This window comes from Rhipicephalus sanguineus, chromosome 1 (genome assembly GCF_013339695.2).
Source record: "Rhipicephalus sanguineus isolate Rsan-2018 chromosome 1, BIME_Rsan_1.4, whole genome shotgun sequence".
NCBI classification, from domain to species: Eukaryota; Metazoa; Arthropoda; class Arachnida; order Ixodida; family Ixodidae; genus Rhipicephalus; species Rhipicephalus sanguineus.
Genome location: NC_051176.1, coordinates 32553128 through 32569411, shown reverse-complemented (window position 1 = coordinate 32569411; position 16284 = coordinate 32553128). Strand labels below are relative to the sequence as shown.

At 46.4% G+C, this 16284-nt stretch overlaps 1 protein-coding gene across 3 annotated transcripts in view; it reads right to left on the bottom strand.

Annotated features, from left to right (window-relative positions):
* Positions 1 to 16284, bottom strand: part of LOC119390262 (DAZ-associated protein 2) — an 86728-nt gene that overhangs the window by 14906 nt on the left and 55538 nt on the right. Inside the window, exon 1 of one of the 3 annotated variants that reach the window (XM_037657850.2) lies at positions 15315 to 15423. The exons of the other annotated variants lie outside the window; for them this stretch is intronic. The gene's annotated coding sequence lies outside the window, so the exon portion shown is untranslated. Of the gene's footprint in view, positions 1 to 15314; positions 15424 to 16284 lie in introns of those variants that run through there. 3 annotated transcript variants of the gene reach the window in all.

The following is a 16284-nucleotide window of genomic DNA, read 5'->3' as shown; positions in this document are numbered from 1 at the left end:
TGACGGCGACGGCAAAAACCCGTTGAGACTGTCCATATAATTGGTATTGCAATAAAATATTTCCAATATAATGTGCCATGCGAAGTGATCGACTCGCTTCAATTCGTGATTGCAATATATGTGCTGAATTAATCAGACAAAACCATATCTCGTGATATCTTAGGAATGTAGTCGCACATTTTGATTTCCAGCGTACGTATGATAATGGCCACCTCTTCGAATAAACCGACTCAACCAGCAAATCTGTGCAAGCCCTATATACTTGCTCTATGAGAAACGTGCCGCACCTACAGGTGGCGCAACAGTCCACTGCACCATAGAGTCACTGTATATGCTACCTTTAGGTAGCAGAGTTGCGCATAGGTCCGGCTAGCAACCACAGCTATGCGGTGAAGTCGCACTTCGTTTTTACAGGCGACATGCCTACCGTGACGCCGATTAACCTGTCTGGCGTGTCGAAGTCCGGCAATAAACATTAGCTGTCGATGGCGAGTGTTAATTCAGTTCGCTGCAGCGGCGGCGTCGAGAAATAAAAAAAATTGGCCCAAGCGGCAGCTTCTCCGCAATGCTGGTTGCTAGCGGCGTTGGAAGACAGATGCGCAACTCTGCTACCTAAAGGTAGCATATACAGTAACTCTACTGCACCAATGCGCCGCCAGCGCCACGAGTGGCCACTTCAGTTTCCACTGGCCTGCTACGAATCATCGTCTCTTCGTGTGTTACGCCTGCGTCGGCCGCTTTGCATGCAAGTACGTGTGCGCGAAGGCGACATATTTGAAAAAAAAAAAAAAAAAACGGCTAGGCTGTCAGAAAGTTAGCAGTGCAGGATTCTTTTAGGGCCTCAGACGAAGAGAAAGGACAAATTATACGGAATCAATCATGTTTTCGATGTGACAGAAAGCGGGCGTGCGACGGAGTGTTTTGAAAGGGCGATGCCGGTCGGCGTAAACCTCGAAGCATAGGCCGTCACCATCGATGTTTGTATGTATTCTTTCTTGTCAGTTTGCCTGCTTTTTGTTAAGTAAACGATGGCGTTTGTGTACGACATGTTTTAAACAACCCCTTGCTATGGGCGTTAGTAAAACGTACGATAGCCGAACTGCACGAGTAGCATTCAGTAATGCGTGGCAGTTCCGCGAAGTTTTCTGTGCTGTAGTTCAGCTCCATTTGTAGACGCTGCTCGGGCTGCATGAGCCCTTGTGTAACTTTGTCACGTGCCAGCTTTGCAAGTGATATGTTACCTACCACGTAGCGCAATAGAACGGCGCGGCGCCGCATGCACTAACAATGATGTTAAAGGACACTAGAGAGCAAAACGATTTTTCTCGCATCAGTAAAGTAGTCTTCCACGATACTAAAACACCACGCTTTCTGCGCGAAGACGCTTAATAAGCGAGAAAACGCGCAAAAAGAAAATACAGGTGGCGACGCCACCTTGCAATTCCCGCACCATTTGCCGTGACGTCACATATTTTTGACGGCGCCTGCTTGGGCCTACGTAGTTCCTAATCGGTTAAATCGAAGTACATTGTCCTCTGAGGGGGCCAGAGACTTGACATAACGAGTTTGTGGAAGTTTCGTCGAGCCAGTGGCGCCAAAATACGTTAAATGCTCTTTGAAGTCTTTTACGTCACGAATTACAAAGTTCGGCGCGAAATTTAAAAGTGAAACTTTGAACTTGGTTTTCTCCTTTAATAATAAACCTATGGTGGTGAAATAAACTACACAAGAGTTCTCCGAGCACACCTTATAAATCTAAACCAATTCATTGTTTCTCTTTAGTGTCCCTTTATAGGGACACTTAAGAGCAAAACGATTTTTCTCATACTAGTAAAGTACTCTTTCACGATATTAAAAACACCGCGCTTGCTGAGAGAAGGCGCTTAGTAAGCGAGAAAACGCGCGAAAAGAAAATGCGAGTGGCGACGCCACCTTTGAAGTTTCCGCACCATTCGCCGTGACGTCACTTGTTTTGATGGTGCCTACTAGGGACTACGTAGTTCCTAGACGGTAAAAATGAAGTACATTGTTCTCTGAGGGGGCCATAGACTTAACATACAAAGTTTGCGGAATTTTGTTGAGCCAATGGCGCTAAAATACGATAAATACACTTCGAAATCCGTGACGTCACGCGGGGAGATATCGGTGCGAAATTTAAAAATGAAATTTTGAACTTGATTTTCTCCTCTATTAATAAACCTATGGTGGCGAAATTAACGACATTAGAGTTCTCAGAGCACAATTTATCGATCTAAACCGATTCACTGTTTCTCTTTAGTGTCTCTTTAAGGGCAACGGCAGTACAAGAGGAACAAACTTTAAAATTCTCGCGGTCCGCGACGCATTTTGCCAGGCATGAGGAGTCTTCTTCCTGACTGCTCCTGTTTACGAACAGCGCCGCTAGGCGAACTGCGGTACGGCGGACAGACAGACGAAAAAAGAGCAGCAGCGTACGAGGGAGAATTCCTGGATATGTCGATGGCCTTGCGCCAACGAAATGTAGACTGCAGACTCGAGACCACTTCGGCGGCTGCCACTCGGTTCCGTCAGCACTGTAATACTATCAGTTACCTTGCGTGGAGCGCAAATTCACAGCAAACTAGCTACAGCATTCACTTCATAAACATGCCCGGGATAACTTGCTTTACGCGGCGTGTTGTAATCCAGCGTTCCCGCCGGTTTCTGAAGCGTGGTCACGGCGGAAAACTGAAAAACTGTTCCAGGCGCGTTTTCTTATAGTAACTGGCACAGTTTACGACTCGAGGCACCGCTGACAACCTGACACGACCGCTGCACGGAGCACGACAGTCGCTTTCGTTCACTCTCGCACCGCGGCGCCACCGGCTCAGTGCACGTTTCAGGTTACGATCTGTGCTACACGTACCGCGGCCAGGTGATTTGTTTTATTGCGATAGCAATTATATGGACAGTCTCGGCTGGATTTTGCCGTCGCCGTCGCCGCCGTCATGCACCGTATATGTATAAGTATGTATATATATATAAAGGCCCCAAAGAAAAATAACTCGGAAAAATGCTTCCGAAGCGCGGAATCGAACCAGGGACCCCTTGCTCCGCAGCGAGCGGCGCTATCCACTACGCCACGAAACGCAGATCCTCCACGTAGCTAACGGCGAGCGTTATATACACACCATTTAGCGCTGGACGGACTCAGAGACAGCAGGCGATAATAAGCGTTTCTTCATTACCAGCGAGGTGGCGCTAGCAGCCCGACGGGCGCATTTAAAAGTCGTCGGCGCGCTCGCTCGCTTCCGCTGTCTGCTCGCGCGGTTTTCTCGTGGCGAGGGGTAGAGGAATGTTTCACGCTTTCACCGTGATGTCCGCGCTCATGTTACGGCGCGTACGAATGTCACTCGAGCTCAGGGACGCCGCAAAACGAACAAACAGAAGATGAGCGCGAACTATCAAGTGTCACAGCTCGACACTTGAAGCACGCTATAGTTTCCTTCGCTGCTTCGGCTGCCTTTGCAACAGAAGCGCTGTTCAAACTGAGAGTATCCATTGGCGAGCCTCACTTCGTATAGCATTAGTTCCTTGCTATCGCATTCATTGCTTCGCCCTTGCGGCGAAACTGTGACTTTTTTAAATTGTTATAACGCTAAAATAAGACATGTCATATAGAAAGCGTATACCCACGATGAGAAGTAAATGACGCAGATCCCCTCAACACGCCCCCAGATCTGTGTTGAAATTTTGTGAATAGTAGGGACTGCCACATTCGCAGCAGCTGTCGCAAAGGCGCAGTTTTAATTTCGCACAACGTACTTTTCCCCTGTGAAAACCGCGGCGCAGTTGCGCCAAAACAATGGGAAGGCCGTGACACACCGTCGCCGCGGCCGCGAATTGTTTCTCGCGACGTCAAGAGCACGCGCCCTAGCTGCGCAGGGAGACAGCCTCTGAGGCGACTCATTCGGGTGTCACAGCGACAGCGCAGCGTTGGAAAGGTCGATGCTGCGACGAAGTCGCATTCGAGAAACGCGCTGTGTTGTTTATTGTCAGTTCTCCAGTATACACGCGGCATGATTCACGCATACGTGCGATGGCATGGGTGCTTTTACATACGCATGACACGCGTATTATAGCATATTTATTAAATATCTGTATACATAATTGTGCGAGGCTGAAGCGACATCGAGACACAAATATAACTGACACATGGTTTGCAAGAAATTAAGGGCAATTGTTAGCTTTTAATAACTCTACAATACATTGTAAGCCTGCTCCTTATATCCTCACATACAAGCGAAAAATATTCACTGAAGAATTAGAACGTTAATTAGAACTAACAGACAATTGTCTGAAAAAATCCGTAAACAGGGGGTGGGGGCTCGAGCCGACGCTTCGACAAGTCCACTTGTCGAAACGTCGGCTCGGGCACCCACCCCCTGTTTACGGATTTTTTCATCGCAAGCTTCCATCTTCCACTTCCTGCCGTCTTTCAGAAAACTGTCTGTTAGTTCTAATTAACTTTGCGTACAACAAACAAAAAACGAGCCCTTAAAAAATTACTCTTTCGTTCATTCATAGCCAGGGTCTCGTTCTGGCAGACTCGATGCCTTAATTCCGGTAGTATGTGAGGGATTACTGGTCAGCTGCCAGCTCGTAAAGATGTCACGTGACGTGACGCCAGCAAGCAAAAAAAAGTGTATTGCCCACTCGCCGTGATGGCTACGAGCGGCGCTGATTAACATTCCCAGGTTTAAATGCACAGATATACAGGATAAAGTGGATATCAGGGGCGGAAGCGCGCTTGAGTGTTTTGGAGCAGCTCAGGGAGCAGGCATAATGCTGTTTTGGAGCAGCTTTGGAGCACCAAAATGTGCGTTTTGGAGCAATGCAAGTTAGCTTTAGAGCAGGATTCTAGGGTCAAACATCATTGTTGTTAATTTTTTTTTTAATTTATGGTAAACACTAGAAATTCCAACGATCTTAGAAAACATTCAATACTGATGAACGAACCACACTAAACACAAATGATATATATATATATATATATATATATATATATATATATATATATATATATATACACACGCGCGTACGTGTTATCATTAAAACATCACAGCTGTGATAGAGCAATGTCTCAGTAAAATGAGATAAGCGATGTTTTGAATAGCTACACTTGACTATACCACATATTACGTAAATAGACAACATATTCGTGGCGGTGGTGTTGCTTTGTTACTTAGAAATGAAATAGAAGGTGAAATACTTGAATCGTACACTGTAATAACCCCAGATTACGAAATTCTCACGATTTGTACCCAAAGCACTGTTTTCTATGTGCTACCGACCCCCAGACGGAAATGTTTCATTATTTCTCGAGTTTTATGACCTGTTTCTCACTTCTGTGGTTCAGAGTCACAATGAGAAAACTTTAATAGCTTGTGGGGATTTCAACATTGCCATGAGCATCCCCAGTCCCTCTGCTAGAGATTTTAATACGACCATTATGTCTAATGGTTTTGTTAATCTCATTAATATGCCAACAAGAGTCACAAGCGAAAGTCATTCTATACTTGATTTGGTTATCACTAATTCTATGCAGTTCAATGTTGTTTCGGGCGTTTTATCGTGTTCTATAAGTGATCACCTTCCCGTGTTTGTTTGCATAGAGAAGCCTGGCAAAATAGCGAACAAATCCACACGAATCACACGCCAAGCAATTACAGAGACATCACTGACACTCTTTGGCAACGAACTCATGAAAATTAACTGGGGCCAGATAGCTGAACTAGATGATGCAAATTTAGCCTATAATATGTTTATTGATACCTTTAAACGGATATACCATGCCTGTTTTCCCCTTGTGACGCACACAAAAAGTCGCAGAATCCGCAAACCCTGGATAACTCCCGAGCTTCGTGGAGAAATACAAGTCAAACAAAAGTTATACAGGAAATTTTTGGGCACTCGACAGGCTGAAGACCTTGTTGTCTTCAAGAAATATAGAAACAAGTTGACCAAAAAACTACGATCTGCTCGAAATCTGTACCACTTAAGGCTTCTAGATGTCAATATTGCGCGGCCTAGTGTGCTATGGACAAGGCTAAACACGCTGTTGCAGCGGAATAGTGGACACACTGCATTAACTAAATTAACTATTGATGGAAAGGAAGTTTCTGGCGCGGAATTGGCTAACTTGTTCAATACGTTTTTAACAAACATGACTGCTAAATCTGCTCAAAGTGATGGATGCAAGTATATAAGCGGTGAAAATAGTGAATCTATTTTTCTCTGTCCGGTTACGGAAGGGGAAGTAGTAACGGTGATCAAAAATCTCAATAACAGCAGTAGCTGTGACATTGATGACATTCAAATACGCCCGGTGAAGCATGTAGTTGAAATAATCGCCCCCATACTTGCTCATATCTTTAATATATGCTTGGCGAGTGCAATTTTTCCCCAAAAAATGCAGTTAGCGAAAGTTGTTGTCCTTTACAAAAAAGGTGATCGAAATGTTCTTGGTAGCTACAGACTAATTTCAATTCTGCCGGTGTTTTCGAAGGTCTTTGAAAAAATGCTTCATTTGCGTCTGTCAAAGTTCATTAATAAATATAACTTGCTTACACCATCTCAATTTGGATTCTGTAAAAACAAATCAACTGAGTTTGCATTGCTCGAACAAAAAGAATATATAATAACGCAACTAGAAAGCAAACTTATTGTCGTTGGTCTATTTGTGGATTTTTCGAAGGCCTTTGACCTCGTGGACCATAACATCTTGTTAAGTAAATTGCAGTATTATGGTTTCCGAGGGAAAGCGCTATCATTACTGAACTCCTATCTATCATTTAGGCAACAAGTAGTATTAATTAATGGCATACAGTCCGAAGCAAAACGTCTATTATGCGGTGTCCCTCAAGGAAGTATACTAGGGTCTTTACTCTTCAACATTTATGTAAATGATATAGTAAACATTAACTCAAACGCAAAGTTCGTCATCTATGCGGATGATACAAGTCTATTTTTTGCCGGAAATAGCATTCATGACCTTAATGATCAATGTAACGCCGCAACGAAAGCTCTTGAAGTTTGGTCTGCAGCTAACTTAATGAAGATCAACGGCTGTCATTTTTAGGCCGAAAAATAAACTGATCCCGTCACATGAAGATATCCTGAATTCTCACCCTGTCGAAATTGTGGAGCAGTTCAAATGCCTAGGAGTCATATTTTCCTCCTCCAGTATGGCATGGGATTATGATGTTGCCCACGTATCACTCAAAACAGCTCAAATTACTGGTGCTATAGGACGTTTAAAGTATATCCTTCCCACACAAACTAAGATGCTGATATACAACTCAATTTTCAACTCGCATTTAAATTATTGCCAGTTAGTTTGGGGCACTACAACGTTCACTAACCTCGAACGCCTTCACTTAATCCAGAAAAGATATCTCAGACACATGTATAACTCACCATACCAATGTCCAACTGCAGCTTTATTCAGTCAGTCTGGAGTGATTAAAGTACACAACCTTTATAAATATCGCCTTAGTGTCCTCGTTAAATCGGAAATAAAGAATATACGTAAACTCGGGAAATTAGCGGAACTAAGGAACAAATCAGTGGGCTACCTAACAAGACATGGTGAAGAATGGTTCGTGCCGACACCTCGACTTAACCTCGGAAAAGAACGCCTTCATTATACTCTTCCGTCTCTGCTGAATAGTTATGCTCTTACTGATTTCAATTTGTTTACCTGTACTCGCAAAGAACTTCACGCTGAGTATTTAGATAACATGGTTTCAGTTTCGGTTGAAGTTTGTTATATGTACATAGTGTTGATTCGCGTATTATCCGGTGATCGTTGTATAATTATGTAATCCTTACGTTTTGAATTGTATAATTTCTACAACTGCCTCCCTGCTGTACTTTAGGTTTGTAGGCTCGTCAAGCTGCCTTTAAGCAGCTTTTACCTACAACCCCTCCATCTGTATTTGTAAGATGGGAAAATAAAATTGAAAATTGAAAATTGACTAGACTGACAAATGAAAAACGTTCATGGTAATGAACGTTTTTCAGCAGCGGCGTCTTCCGCTGCGTTTGCCGGGTTGCTACATTTTCGTCAAAAGCCTACGCCGGCTTCAAATTGTTCCTTCGAAATGCGCGGAGGTCAGCGCCATCTGGAGGCACTGGAAGAAACCAAGCAAACACGCGTCTGCACCCTAAACTCCGCTTGACGGACGAGCGAGCGACGCGCCGTGCGAGGCGTTTTCGAGTAGGAAGACGCGGCGGCGCGATTTTGAGATGGCGTTCGTCAAAATGACGCGCGCGACCCTCCGACCATGCGTGAGTCGCGCATGAAATCATGTCACTCGGGACGCAACAGCGCGATTTCGCGAAGGCGTTCGTCAAAAAACACGCGCGTCCCTCCAAACGTGCGTAAATCGCACCAAAAACTGCGCCATGCGGTTCCACCATTTCCCTTCAAGTTCCTTTCCAAGATTTGTCAATTATTGGTGTCGGTTATATGCCCGCAAATATGGTACATGAGGTGCGATGATACTAGATGTCGCAAGCACACAATTTGTATCGCGTGGTTCTGTTTTCGTACTACCTCACATTCGTCTGAGTAACAAGCGTTCCAAGTGTCTATCTTATTCTTTTTTGTATATTTCTTCACTCGCCACCTCATGTACCAAACCACAAACAGCAACGGCGGCGAGCGGATGGTACGAGCTAAAGCGTATTCAATCACGAGCCGAGCGCAGGTTCTGACGAGCAAAAATCGAACAACGCGACAAATCGCACTGGCGAGACTAATGGCATCTTCGACAAATCGCACTGGTGCGCCGTTTCGTCCAATCGTCGTAGCGCCTGGGTGCCCCGGTGCGCACCGGTGCGATTTGTCGAAGATGGCATAAGCTCGTCGCTGCACGAGCGCGTTTACATGCTGCATTTATAACGTCTAACGGCTTGTGTGCAATGTAAAAAAATTCTCCACATGGCACGCTCTCACTAAAGAAACTGAGTTTCGGAAATGGTCCAACCGACTTACACAAACCGAAGCCTTGTGAGTGGTTTCGCGGTTGGTAGTGGCTTCATTGACTGCAAACGGTTAAAACAAATTTTTCTTTCTCATGCAGACTTATGACACAAAATCCATCTTACACACTCAGCTATACAGCAGTTTCCTTAATGCAAAGTTTCTAAATAATGGTCGCGCGTTTACGTCCGCGGCAGCTGCTCGCACAATCATGGCTTCACATCAAATTAAATATTCGCAGTAAATAGAACCTTTTCCACATTATGAAGCGTCAACGCACCTACTTTTATTCATGTTCGCAATCCCAGGCCACGATGACAGCAACCGCCTCATGCGCGCAGCGCGCCGGCGCCATCGAAACATGGCCGGACAACTCACTTTCTTGAATCTAAAAACGTTGCTTTTTTGTAGCTAGCTCCTGTACAGGCTCGCTAGCTTTTTTGCGCCTTCGACGACGTCACGAGAGCGCGCCAAGTGATGTGATGATGATATGAGCTCGCATAGGCGCGCCATGACACGGATGACAGCGGCACATGAAAGCACCAAACGTAGCCTTGGTGATCGGTTCCGGCAGCGCACCGGAGCCCATCGCGGAGGCCGTGCACCAAAGACCGCTTGGGAGCAGTTTCGGCGCAATATTGCGTTTTGGAGCAGGATGGCGCAGCAGAAGAGGATTGGCGCAGCGTGGCGCAAATGGCGCAGCACTTCCACCCCTGGGATATACTCGATAAATTAACACTCGATGAAGTGCTAGCCGAGGCGCCAGCGCGCGATTACGCGAAGCCTTCGTCGACTACCAGAGATAACAAATTTGGTGTATGACGCACACGGGACAGAGGAGCCCTTCGCAAGGCTCGCGGCCGCAGAAAGTGAGTGAAACGCCGACGTGCCCACCACCGAAACCCCGCGCGGTGGCCTCCCGCTACTCGTGAAGAGGCTTCACGGCCCATAGCCGCTGAACGTACCGAGTACTACGAGTAGAGCTGTGCACGGGCCGTATTTCCGAGCCCGAGCCCGGCCCGGGCCCGCTGACTTTGTCGAAGGCCCGCCCGAGCCCGACGGCAAAGGGCTGCGAGCCCGCCCGGCCCGGCCCGACGTACGAAAACACAATCCCGGGCCCGGCCCGGCCCGGCCCGGCTTTTTGAACGACATTTGAACGAGCAGGTAATGCATATCTATATCGAGCGATTTTTTCACAGAATGAAGGCAATTTTTTTATTGTCCTTTTTAGTGGGCTTGGCTGGCAGAGGAAAAACGGAACGCGAGACAGCCGGCGAGTCACATCCACTCTTCTTGCGTGCTGCCAGAGTTCGCGTAGAGCAGTTACGAGTAAAGGCCAAACCCCATATGCGCCAAAATGCACGCGACAGCGACGAGCGACGAAACGGGCCGTTCGCGCGATGTATCGCATGGTCGAAATCGCGCGATCGCTCGGTTTTTTCACATTTGGAAACCATCGCTCATCACCCGGAAGTCACAAAACGCCCGAACCGGATGTACATCAGCGACGTACTAAGCACATCAGCTGTACACCAACAAATAACGTAATTATCCACGTGCATATAAAAAGTGCTGCGAGACAACGGTAAACGTTTTACGTACCAACATGCAACAAATATTTTATTTGCATTGCATAGCTGCGACAGCGCGGTACTTTTGCTATACAAGTAGACGGCCTCATGCCAGCAACAATGGAGTTCGCTCGCCGAAGCCGTCACGAGTATGGGGTATGCCCATGCAAGCGTCAGCTTGCACGAAGGCGATCTACATCGGGTCGCTCGTCGCTGTCGCGTGCATTTTCACTCGTGTCGGATTTGGCCTTAAATCTAACGCGAACAGTCGGGTGGCGCCGTCACTAGCTCAGGTGGTGTTACTTCTCTGTTCGTCGGAGTGCAACAGAGGCAGTGCTTTACCTGCTCCCCTTTGTGTAAAGTAGCGAATGGAAAGGAAAAGCGGCAAACGGCAGTCGCGGAAAAGGCGTTGTATATGCGTGCTGGAAAACAATTCCCGCTCATTCTCTATATTTCGGGCTTGAGTCGGGCTTTGCGCCGGGCCCGAGCCCGGCCCGATAAAACTCCAAGTAGCCCGAGCCCGGCCCGGGCCCGACGTGAAAATACGTCAGCCCGCCCGAGCCCGGCCCGCGGGCCGGGTCGGGCTCGGGCTTTCGGGTTACCCGGAGCCCGTGCACACCCCTAACTACGAGTACCGGCATGCACTGCGGCAGCGGTGGCGTAATGCAACTCGTGGTGAGATCGTGGCGTTAAACAAAGACGAACACGTGAAAAAAACAGAAAGAAGGAGGAAAATTGAATGAGAGAGAGAGAAAACGAGAGAGAGGGAAATAGAAAAATAAGAGAGAAATAAAGGGAACAAAGACATAAAAAGATAGAAAGACATAGGGAGAGAAAGAGATAGAAACACACAAAAAAGATAGAAGAAATCATAGAGCAAGAGAGAGAGAAACGAGAAAGGCCAGCCAGCTTCCTTCAGGACTGGCACCACTCGTGCGAAGATGCCACAACTTTTTCCCCCTTTAACTACAAAAGAATGATTATGCGCGGCAAATTTCTAAAAAAAAGAAAGAACACACGCCCTCTGGTGTGACCGCCCGGTAATAATTGAGGATCTCGTTAGGAGTCTCGCTCAGGGTGCGTTCTGACGTCATTAAAACGCGCAACTCAAACTCTTTGTTCTGCGCGCTTAAACAAACAAGCGCCCTACGCCCCTCATTCACACACCTCCAGGTTCACGCTGTCATTGTTGCTTCGACCGTCAAAGCTATTGTCACTGCCTCTAACAATGCTTATTAGTCAAATGACTATGCAACAGCAAAGGATGACCGCAACCTCGACGACGTGACGCGCAGTTAAAAAAAATGCTTACGCTCGCGCGTGTAGACGAGAGAACATTAGCATGACTTCTCAATAAATTCGGCCTAAATACTTAACAGCCGCAAAGATGAACAGCTAGGCTTTGGTATCTAGGCAGGTAATGTGCCGCGCTGCGAAAATCTGCAAGGCGCGGGTTCCATTCCATTCCAGTCACGTTTCGATGAGGCCGAAACGCACGAACACCTGTGCATGAGCTTAGAATTACGTGCCCGTTAAAGCATCCAGGTGATAAAAACTAATTCTGAGTCGCGTCTTACGGCGTGTCTCGTAATCGTATAGCGGCTTGGGCTCGTGGAACCCGAGAATTTATACTGCTGCCGCCAGACAGAACGTATATACGTATGATTTGGCACTTTAGACACCAGTACATGCCCTCAAGATTTCTGAACTCGCTGCAGCGGCACTGCAGCTCGTACACAGTGCCGTATAATCAAGCTGCAAACAAAATAGCCAAATGCCGTCCGATTATGGCGCTGCATAGTGAGTAAAATGGCCCGCTTTCTTTAGCAAAAGAACCGGGATACAAATAAGGCGAACTATGGAAAACGCAGGCTGCACGTATGCGACGACACACGCTTGTAAGGCGCCTATCTCGCTCAGCGCGCTCTTTGCATCCTGGCGGCTTTCTTTGTTTCCTTTTTTTTCCCCCTGCATAAGCGGCACAATTATACAACGAGCGAGAAGCACAGGCGACATTAACGCATCGCAGCTATACAGCACGAAAGATTGCTGCGGCGATAACAATGAAGAACTTGAGTCCCCTGCGGCGTAAACACTCCCCATAAACGTACACACACAGATATTTAGACACAGACGTCCCAGAGTCCAATACCGAAGCCGCGTCACATTCGCACGATGTGCTCAAGCTGCGTTGACATACGAAGGCACGCGTATATACGTACACGGGCTGCTTCACCATGAACATAATTTTGAGAGGTACCCTGTGGCAGGACAGTGCGAATTCACTTGCTAGGCTGGACTGCTTGAGGATATGAACCATCACTTAAACTGTAAGTCAAAATTCACAATAACTAGCAATACTTCACTAATGAACTTTTCAACTGATTGTTCTCAAGCGCACATATTCCCATGTAAGGTACGAAGCCAGCGATGTCACAGAGACACCGACTTCGAGCGAATTTCAGAAACAAGCATCGTGGTTAAAGTGCATAATTGTGTCAGTCAGTTGCTGTTGATGCGTTCGAGTTCAAAGGGAACACCAATTCATTTTGCCGCCAAGTGTGGAAACTGTTGTCATCGTCAGAATTCGATCACACTTCTTCCCAAGGCTACATTACGTACACTTCAATATGAAAGTCACAAGCACAAAAGTGAATCAGACGCGCTGTTAATTGATCAAATAGAAAATTTTCCACGTGCCACATGGAATTTTTATAAATTCTGTTCTCAACCATAAAAAAACACCCATTGCAGCAAAGAATAAGCTCTAGCCAAATGGACCGCAATATGTACGCCGCCAGCGCTACGAATGTCGCGTCGTCACGAATTATGATGACCTGCCGAAATATGTGCGACAGTTGGACAACTTTATTCAGAGGCGACAAACATACATATAGTAAACTGAATAAAACGTTCGGGTTTACCAAACAATACCGAACTTTTTGTTTACCAGCAATACCAAACTTGCAGATCGCACGTGAAAAAAAGAAAAATGTCAATGCAGTTGGGTCGATTCTGTCTGTTTTTCGAGTGAATACTCATTAAGATATTGCCATTTTTGTATGCAGTCATCATTGTCGCGCTTTAGTTTTAGAGCGCTAGCTCTACTCCCAGTACAAACCCAGAAAACGCCTCACTGAGCGAATCTGACCTTCACGATCAGCCAAGGTCAACGCCGGCGAAAGAGCTTCAGCGAACACTAGTTCGCGAAAACGATCAGCGGCTCTGAGTCTTTCGTGCCGCCAGAGACGCTGGCTGCATCTAAGTTCATTCTAAGGTCCCTGTCAAAATACAAGAGCGCGTTCGCGCCTAGAGCGACGTGTGTGTGTGGTGCAACACGTGGGCTACCCTTGCAGTGTAGACGCCTCGTCGTCATTGCCTAAACAAAGACACGCAATAAAGCTACATCTCTGCAAGCATGCGAAAGTGAAATTTAGAACCGAATCGAATACTACTCAAATAGTTTTCGAATAGTAAGCAAACCATTTTCAAAACAGGCCTACAATTCCGAAACACTTTATTTGAAACAAATATTGACAAACTTCAAGAAATCAACGTTACGGTTACACTTAACCGACAAAATATACTACAATTATGTAAACTGAGGTAAGCCCTCATACAGCAGCGACTACAGCCTTCGAAGTATTTTTTTAATTGCAGGATGAACACAGCACCAGTGACGGAAGCGGCATTTTGCTTTCTGGAGCAGAAAAAATGGTGCTTTGGAGCAGCTATTGGTGTTTTCGAAGCAAATGGCAAAATATTCCTAACGACTCCTGGAGTCTAAAGCACCATTTAAGCATCTCATAAATATTAATATTTATTATTAAACATAATACACATACAACAATTACTGCAAATCGCAAGAAACAAATATTTAAGCAGATAGATGGTTATTGAACACTAAGAAAGATGAGCTACATGTATTTAAAATACCAGTACTCGTGGCAGAAACGATACAGAAGCGATAAAGCTGAGTATCAAATTATAAACGTAGTCACAATCACACGTAACTATCGCCAAAGCAGCAGTTTATAATCGGTACGAGATCAAAGCAATATGTCATTTTCATATTTCACCAAAATAGCCAGCATCGAAAAAAAAAACAGCTAAACGAGCTATACACTTAAAATGCCAGTTCTCGTGGAATAAGTGGGGTCTAAGCCGATAAAATCGTAAATGTGCTCAGTCGCCCATCAAAGTCGTCACAACAGAAGTTGGTAATCAGTATGATATCGAACTAATCTCACACACATTTCACCAAAATAGTCTGCTTGTCAGGTACAAATATACAGCTCTCGCGTGGTAGCACCGATTTCCCGCGGACGCGCGCAGCAGCGTCTGTGGCTGCTTACACACGGCTTGCCTACACGCGTTGATATGCGTAAATCACTGCTTTCGTCGATCTGCAACACCGGCAAGCTAATGTTGATCAACCATGCTCCGTCGCGCGTGCGCGACGTCGGCCGTCTTTTTTAAAATGCATATATCGTGTAATACTGTTCTGCAGGATTAGCTTATGTTGCAAGCGAGCAACTAAACTGCACGGAGAAATAAGAAGTGAGGTTGAAGAGCGCCTCTGCGGGCCAATCATTTCCGAACCAAAGCACAGTGCCGACCTGGCATGTTGTCGAAACAAGTTCGCGTGGGTATTTTTTTCTTCGTTCAGGTAACAGACAAATTAGATTAAAAATAGTGCTACCTCGTTCCCGGCATTGTCAGGGTTCCCTCCTTACCTGAACGGCACACGAAGCATGGTGAAGTCATCGCAGAACGAAGATAAATAAAGGGGACCATGAGGCGATGCGAAGCCGGAGCACTTGCACGATCGCGTTCCGTTGGCGTTCGTTGGGCATGCTATACTCGCGGACAACTTTTCTTGGCAATGCAGGAAAGGCTACGGGGGCGGAGCTACTGCACATGTACTGCTCCGCGAAGTAGTCCGGTTTGGCGCGCGTTTCGAATTTAGTTTCAGTTCGTGAACCTTCCGCAAGGTCGATCCAAATAGGTCGCGAAGCTTCGGGCGAAAAGCGGTTCAGAACCTATTGCCAACGACACCAGCAAGGGGAATTATGGGTGCTGCGATTGAAGCGCGACTATGTTTGGAGGGAACAAACACTAATACCGAAAAACCAAGTTTTATTCAAGGACGAAGCAATCTTTATGTTTTACAAATTACACTTGTTTCCTGAACAATATTATGTGGGTGCAATGTGCCAAGAATGTAGGATAGTGTTTAATTATTACGAAAAACCTTTTTCTTAGCGCCCCCTGGAGAGAGGCGCACGTCATTGATATTCAGTGCAGCCCTTGCGTTGCATCGAAGGGCGCGCTCGTAAACTCGTCTGCAACGACACGCCCCCTCACGTGTTCCGGTGTTTCGCACTTGCATGCATTCTGTGAAATATTGTGGTGAGAATTTGATTTTGGTGGTCGCGAAGTTGCGAGATGCGTTTCATCGTTGGTGCACGTGTTGGCTGCGGTGTTCAACGGGCAACGGCACGACGCGGCTAACATTTCACGCCGAACGCTTTCCTCGGTACTCGCGGAAACGATGTGGTGTTCCAAGGATGCAATAGCAACACGCGCATGCCTGGCGAGCCCTCTCTTCTAGATAAGACACCGGGGCAACGGTTCGGAGTAGTGTGCGTGCTGGATTTTCATGGATCAGTATTCCTGCTGCCCGGTTTCCTTCGTGAACACGCA